The sequence below is a fragment of the Oryx dammah genome, unplaced genomic scaffold (assembly GCF_014754425.2).
Source record: "Oryx dammah isolate SB20612 unplaced genomic scaffold, SCBI_Odam_1.1 HiC_scaffold_11210, whole genome shotgun sequence".
In the NCBI taxonomy this organism is placed as follows: Eukaryota; Metazoa; Chordata; class Mammalia; order Artiodactyla; family Bovidae; genus Oryx; species Oryx dammah.
The window spans coordinates 1,083,319-1,090,961 of NW_024080603.1; the positions used below are offsets into that span (position 1 = coordinate 1,083,319).

General features: G+C 42.2%; 1 pseudogene; it reads right to left on the reverse strand.

Moving 5' to 3' along the window:
- Positions 1–233: 233 nt before the first annotated feature.
- On the reverse strand, positions 234–711 carry LOC120860947 (annotated as a pseudogene).
- Between the last annotated feature and the right edge of the window lie 6,932 nt (positions 712–7,643).

Consider the following 7,643-nt stretch of genomic DNA (forward strand, 5'->3'; position numbering starts at 1 on the left):
GTTAAAGAAACAAAGCCCCCGGCCCTTTTTTGTTTCTACCCTGAGTCAGAATATTATTTTAATAGTTACAAAACGTTTTTTTTTTTAAACAGAATCAGTATAAAATAGCTGTTGATTTCTCCATAATTATCAGAATTAGTTATATGTGAGGTCTTGGCTAAGTGAGGCTGAAATCAACAAAAGTCTTGGACTGTTGGCTCAGAAATCCTCCTGGGAAGTCCACCGTGCTGTCAAGCTCAACTCTTAGGAGATGAGCTAGTCCATCTTTTAAAAGGTATCTTTTTATTCATTCTTTGCAGGCTTGAAGTGAATTTGGCAGTGTTCATTAAACACCTTCCGGCTCCTGTCATCGACCACTTCTTCAACATTCAGTCCTGACTGCATCCGTTTCAACTTTGTCTGTTCTTTTCTAACTTCCTTTAATAATGTTAAACCATCCAAATTCTATTCTGTCTCTTCTCAGAGCTGTTTTACTACTGATAAGGTCTGAGCTATACAGTTTTTTATGCCTCTGTCCCAACTGACACAGGCCACCATCAATGACTCAAAGCTGCTTACAGATTTGGCTGGCATTAATTTTCCCTGGGAAGGACCCTGTTGGAACCATGGTGTTTAATTCATGCGCTATTCTGTCATCAATTGCCCTCACCTTGAGTACTCCTGGAACTCGGTGAATGCCTCTCAGCTCACACTGCCACTGGGCACCTCCATATTGGACCTAAAGCCCGTTTTTAAAAAAAGGAGCTTATGGAAGAATTGATCAGATTTTTCAAATACTAGGTAATATATGGGTTACATACATAAATTCATTTTTAAGAATAAGAGGCCTGACATAATTATGCAACAAAATCAGTCAGAACAAAGGTTTCTGCTTTGTTATGAGTAAATAATGTTTGCTCCTTGATAAGGAAGGAGAAACTCCAGAGGAAAATAAATGACCAGCCCTTTTGATACAAGTATAAAGTCTATCAGAGAAAAAAGTACAGCTCTGGTTATGTGTGTTAACAAAATGTTGTACTGAATGTTCTGGTAGCTGTTGAGGACAAATAAAGACACTCTTGGCTTCAGAGTCTGGCTAAAGACATTTTTATGTTTTCAAGTTTTGTAGAATTCTAGGGTTCCACAAGATAATTATGCAAGAAGCGTGAACCTGTCAAATGTAGGTACAGACTCATAGAATTTTCTAACATTTTCATCTCCTGCTTGAATAACATATCAAGCACGAAATACTAATTGGTGGCTAGGAAATGCTCCAGAGTGTCTGCTTCAAAATTACTGTAGATTAAAACAAAGAAAAAAACTAGTAGAGGAAGTTCTACCTTTGTACCTTGGGGAGAAAATTAAGAATGTAGTATCAGGGTTTGTTTTTTGGTTTATTTGGTTTTTGTTTTGTTTTAATGTGCACTGCATTTTTGTTAGAGAAGTAGTACATACTCGGGCTTCCCAGATGGTGCTAGTGGTAAAGAACCCGCCTGCCAATGCAGGAGGCATAAAAGACACGGGTTGGATCCCTCGGTCAGGAAGATCTCCTGGAGGAGGGCATGGCAACCCACTCCAGTATTCTTGCCTGGAGAATTCCATGGACAGAGGAGCCTGGCGGGCTGCAGTCCATGGGGTCGTAGAGTCAGACATAACTGAGCAACTGACATTTACACTTTTTCAGAGTTGTCTTGTTTTAAACTGTAGCTATTTGATTATTACTGAGATGCAATATTTTCCCCATAAAAGTTATAGTTCCTCTTTCACTATCTAGTATTTTTTAATTTTTTTTCCCTATCCACTTGTAACAGGGCTTCTATAATGGAGAATTTGAGGTTCCCGGGTGGCACTAGTGGTAAAGAACTCACCTGCTAATGCAGCAGATGTGGGTTCAACTCCTGGGTCAGGAAGACCCCCTGGGGTGGGAAATGGCAACCCATTCCAGTTAGTATTCTTGCCTGGAAAATCCCACGGACAGAGGAGTCTGGAGGGCTAAGTCCATGGGGTCTCATGGAGTCAGACACGACCGAGCACACACACACACAATGGAGAATTTACCCCAGGTCAACTTCCTAGATCTTTGTTTTCTCCCAGGCACAGACAGAATCGTGACTCCTATCAGGATGATCCTTGGGCTGACTCATTTGCCTGAGGATTTCCAAAGCTGCTCATTCCAGCACCATCAAGATGGAAACTCCTGAGGCTGACTAGCATCCCAGCATGTCCGTGAGGTCACCATTTCCAGCCAGACCCAGAGACAAGCAGCATATCCACATCTGCTTTCTGGTAGCTAGAAGCTGCTGCTATCTGCCAGGCACTATCTTTACAAAAGGGAGTCAGGAGTTGCCGCTCTAAACCCCCAGCCTCTTGTGGAATGGTTTTATGTATGAGATTAGAACCTTTTAAGCTATCTTTCCCCTTGGCGGGGGGAGGGGAGGGGGAACCCACAAGGGGAGCAAGAAAGATATCACCTAAAACAAATTTTGATTAAGCACTTATGCGACTGCTGCATTAGAAACTGCCCCAGAAAGTGATTGCAAGGATATGAGAACTGAATTTTCTGAGTGTCTGGACCTCTGAGCTGGCCCAGTTTTGCCTCAGGGTCATATCTCAGGGCCCTGCTACTCAAAGGATGGTTCAAGGACCCACAATGTCAACGTGGTCTGGGAACTTGTTAGACTCACAGCCCCGTTCCCTCCCAGACCTACCACATCAGCCTGGAGTCTACTGATAATCCAAATACATGTTAAATTTGAGAGGTACTCGTAAAGCAGTGGTGTCAATTCTGGCATAACACATTTAGAATCCCACAAAGGGCTTGAATGCAATATGAATGTTCAGGCCCTGCCCCCAGAGAGCAGTGACTGGCCTTGAGAATTGTTTAGAAGCTCTCCAGCAATACCCTGTGCAGCCAGAGATGAGAACTGACCTAGAGTTTCTAACAATTCCTTCTAACAAGGCAACATTGATTAAAAAAAAATGACAACTCTCTCTGAAATGTGAGGTCTACAAATTCCATGCTTCTTAGCTGTTACATTTTACAATTAAACCCCCAAATCAGCTCCTGGAGGTGAGGGAAACACTGAAAAAGACATTTTTTAAAAAAAACTTTGTTTTGGCCAGTTTCAAGAGCAACTAGGTATCTCAGATAAGAAATGAAATATCACAAAAACACAAAACTGGAGAAGGAAATGGCAACCCACGCCAATACTCTTGCCTGGAAAATTCCATGGACAGAGGAGGCTGGTGGGCTACACTTCACAGGGTCACAAGACAGCATGCACGAATGAGGGGGCAGAAGGAGATGGGCTGGTAGCAATAAACAGGTAGAACTAAAAAAAGCACACATCTGCAAAACAACTGAAGTATTGCTGCTACATGCTTCTTAGTAATGACAATCCCTGCCTCGGTGACACAGCAGCACACTAAAATGACCCAGTTTTGTGGTAATTAAGATGGGTAAGGCTTCCCTGGTGGCTCAGGAATAAAGAATCCACCTGCCAGCATAGCAGATGTGGGCTTGATCCCTGGTCTGGAAGGATCCCACGTGCCTTGGAGCAACTAAACCCATGCACCATAACTGCTGAGCCCGCGCTCTAGGGCCCGGGATCCGGAACTACTGAGCCCGCGCTCTAGGGCCCGGGATCCGAAACCACTGAGCCCACGTGCTGCAACTGCTGAAGCCCAGGTGCCTAGGGCCCACACTCTGTAACAAGCCACAGCCACGGGAAGCCCTCATATAGCAACTGGAAAGTAGTCCCTGCTCGCCACAACTAGAGAAGAGCCTGTGTAGCAATGAAGACCTGGCACAGCCAAATAAATAATTAAAACATTAAAAAAAGGGTAAAACAGCCCAGCTGGCCCTGCCACCGCCCCACGTCTTCAGGCTACCGTAAAAGCAGTTTCAAAACGAATTCTCCAGTGTTCACGAGTCACTTCCCGAAGTGATGAGCGGCCCATGGGGTAGAAACCTCCTGTGCTATCTGAATTCAAGATGCTGCTGAATATGGCACCTGCTTTTTAATTCTGGCTTCTTCTGTCCAGAAGACCAGTGTGCAGTGCCCAAGAGTGTGTGTGCTGTTCTCTTAATAGAGGTGCTACACTGGGTGGCATAGTGGGCAGCTGATGGAAACGAGGCCTCACATAAAGCTTTTCATTCACTAGCCACACGGGCCCTGCTGCCTGAAGTCAGTTCCTACTGCTGCAAGACACTGATCTCCCAGCTAAGAGGCTGCCAGAAACCCAATGGGATGGCCTGTAGCTATACACCAACTGTTCACCTCTTTGTGCTTTGTAATAGGACCAGTTTCCATGTCTTCTTGAAGGTAACAAAGTTGGGAACTCTTGCATAAGAGCAGTGTTTTCAGATTCTCTTGAGACTTTAATATGCCTAAAAATTATGAGGACCCTAAAGAGGTTTTGGCTTTTTTTTTTTTTCATGTAGGTTATATCCAGTAGTGTGCTGGAGTCTGCTGGTACCAGTTCACGAGAATGCAACATTCAGGAATTTTTCAAGCCAACTGTTAAAACACTAGAAGCTTAAGATTGGCCACCAAGGGAATATTTATACCATGGAAATTGGCAAATGCTATTAATAACTATCAGAATCTTTTTTCTTTTTTTGGGAGATTGGGTTTAACAGCAAACCACAGATTCTATTTACATTTTAGACATTAAAATGGAGAATTTTTGAAAATGCTTCCATTAAAAATAACAACAAACCCATTGCTCAGCCATAAAAAGAATGAAATCATTACATTTGCAGCAACATGGATAGACCTAGAGGTTATCATACTAAGTCAGCTAAAGACAAATACATCACTTTAATGTGAAATCTAAAAAGAATTATACAAATGAACTTATTTATGAACAGAAATAAGCTTACATAGAAAACAAATTTATGGTTACCAACATGGAAAGAAGTTGTGGGATGGTAATTTAGGAGTTTGGGATTAACAGATACAAACTTTCACATATAAAATAAATAACAAGGTCTTAATGTATAGCATAGGGAACTATATTCAGCATCTTGTAACAATCTACAATAGAAGGAATCTGAAAAATAATAATATGTATATATGTATAACTGAATCATTTTGCTGTATACCAGAAATTAACATTATAAATCAACTATATGTCAATAAAAAATAATTTAAAATATAATGACAAATCCATTACATGTTAACATAAATACCATATTTTTTACAAAGAAAAAATTTCCCCCAAACAATGATTTAATGAGGAGTTACCTTGGTTTTTATTTCAGCAAATCTCTTTAACAGCTGGCTTGATAGAAGAGTCAGGTTTTCATATCTTGCTTCTGCATTCAATCTGGCATGTAATCACATGTCACCTGGCCTCTGGAGAGGAGCAACCCCACGTCCAAGGAGTGGCGGCTGCACAGGCACAGGAGGGCTGAGAGGAGGTACTCCACGTTCAGGGTCAGGAGGGGTGAGCTTGTCCCAGGTAAGGAGCAGCGGCTGTGCTTTGCTGGAGCAGAAACCCCAGGTCCAAGGTAAGAGAAACCCAAGTGAGACAGTAGGTGTTGCGAGAGGGCATCAGAGGGCAGACACGCTGAAACCATAATCACAGAAAATTAGCCAATCTGATCACATGGACCACAGCCTTGTCTAATTCAATGAAACTAAGCCATGCCATGTGGGGCCACCCAAGATGGACAGGTCATGGTGGAGAGGCCTGACAGAATGTGGTCCATTGGAGAAGGAAATGGCAAACCACTTCAGTATTCTTGCCTTGAGAACCCCATGAACAGTATGAAAAGGCAAAATGATAGGATACTGAAAGAGGAACTCCCCAGGTCGGTAGGTCCCCAATATGCTACTGGAGATCAGTGGAGAAATAAGTCCAGAAAGAATGAAGGGATGGAGCCAAAGAAAAACCAATACCCAGTTGTGGATGTGATTGGTACTAGAAGCAAGATCCGATGCTGTAAAGAGCAATATTGCATAGGAACCTGGAATGTTAGGTCCATGAATCAAGGCAAATTGGAAATTGTCAAACAGGAGATTGCAAGAGTGAACGTCTACATTCTAGGAATCAGTGAACTAAAATGGACTGGAATGAGTGAATTTAACTCAGATGACCATTATATCTACTACTGTGGACAGGAATCCCTTAGAAGAAATGGAGTATACATCATGGTCAACAAAAGAGTCCGAAATGCTATACTTGGATGCAATCTCAAAAACGACAGAACGATTTCTGTTCATTTCCAAGGCAAACCATTGAATATCATGGTGATCCAAGCCTATGCCCCAACCAGTAACGCTGAAGAAGCTGAAGTTGAACGGTTCTATGAAGACCTACAAGACCTTTTAGAACTAACAACCCCAAAAGATGTCCTTTTCATTATAGGGGACTGGAATGTAAAAGTAGGAAGCCAAGAAACACCTGGAGTAATAGGCAAATTTGGCTTTGGAGTACGGAATGAAGCAGGGCAAAGGCTAATAGAGTTTTGCCAAGAGAACTCACTGGTCATAGCAAACACCCTCTTCCAACAACACAAGAGAAGACTCTACACATGGACATCACCTGATGGTCACACACCGAAATCAGACTGATTACATTTTTTGCAGGCAAAGATGGAGAAGCTCTATACAGTCAGCAAAAACAAGACCGGGAGCTGACTGTGACTCAGATCATGAACTTCTTATTGGCAAATTCAGACTGAAATTGAAGAAAGTAGGGAAAACCACTAGACCATTCAGGTATGAACTGAATCAAATCCCTTATGATTATACAGTGGATGTGAAAAATGGATTTGAGGGACTAGATTTGATTGAGTACTTGATGAACTATGGACGGAGGTTCGTGACATTGAACAGGGGATCAAGACCATCCCCATGGAAAAGAAATGCAAAAAAGCAAAATGGCTGCTTGAGGAGGCCTTACAAATAGCTGTGAAAGAAGTGAAAAGCAAAGGAGAATAGGAAAGATATAAGCATCTGAATGCAGAGTTCCAAAGAATAGCAAGGAGAGATAAGATAGCCTTCCTCAGCAGTCAATGCAAAGAAATAGAGGGAAAGAACAGAATGGGAAAGACTAGAGATCTCTTCAAGAAAATTAGAGATATCAAGGGAACATTTCATGTAAAGATGGGCTCGATAAAAGACAGAAATGGTATGGACCTAACAGAAGCAGAAGATATTAAGAAGAGGTGGCAAGAATACACAGAAGAACTGTAACAGCTTCACGACCCAGGTAATCACGATGGTGTGATCACTCACCTAGAGCCAGACGTCCTGGAATGTGAAGTCAAGTGGGCCTTAGGAAGCATCACTACGAGCAAAGCTAGTGGAGGTGATGGAATCCCAGTTGAGCTATTTCAAATCCTGAAAGATGATGCTGTGAAAGTGCTGCACACAATATGCCAGCAAATTTGGAAAACTCAACAGTGGCCACAGGACTGGAAAAGGTCAATTTTCATTCCAATCCCAAAGAGAGGCAATGCCAAAGAATTTTCAAACTCCACACAATTGTACTCATCTCACACACTAGTAAAGTAATGCTCAAAATTCTCCAAGCCAGGCTTCAACAATACATGAACCGTGAACTTCCAGATGTTTAAGCTGGTTTTAGAAAAGGCAGAGGAACCAGAGATCAAATTGCCAACATCCACTGGATCATCAAAAAAGCAAGAGACT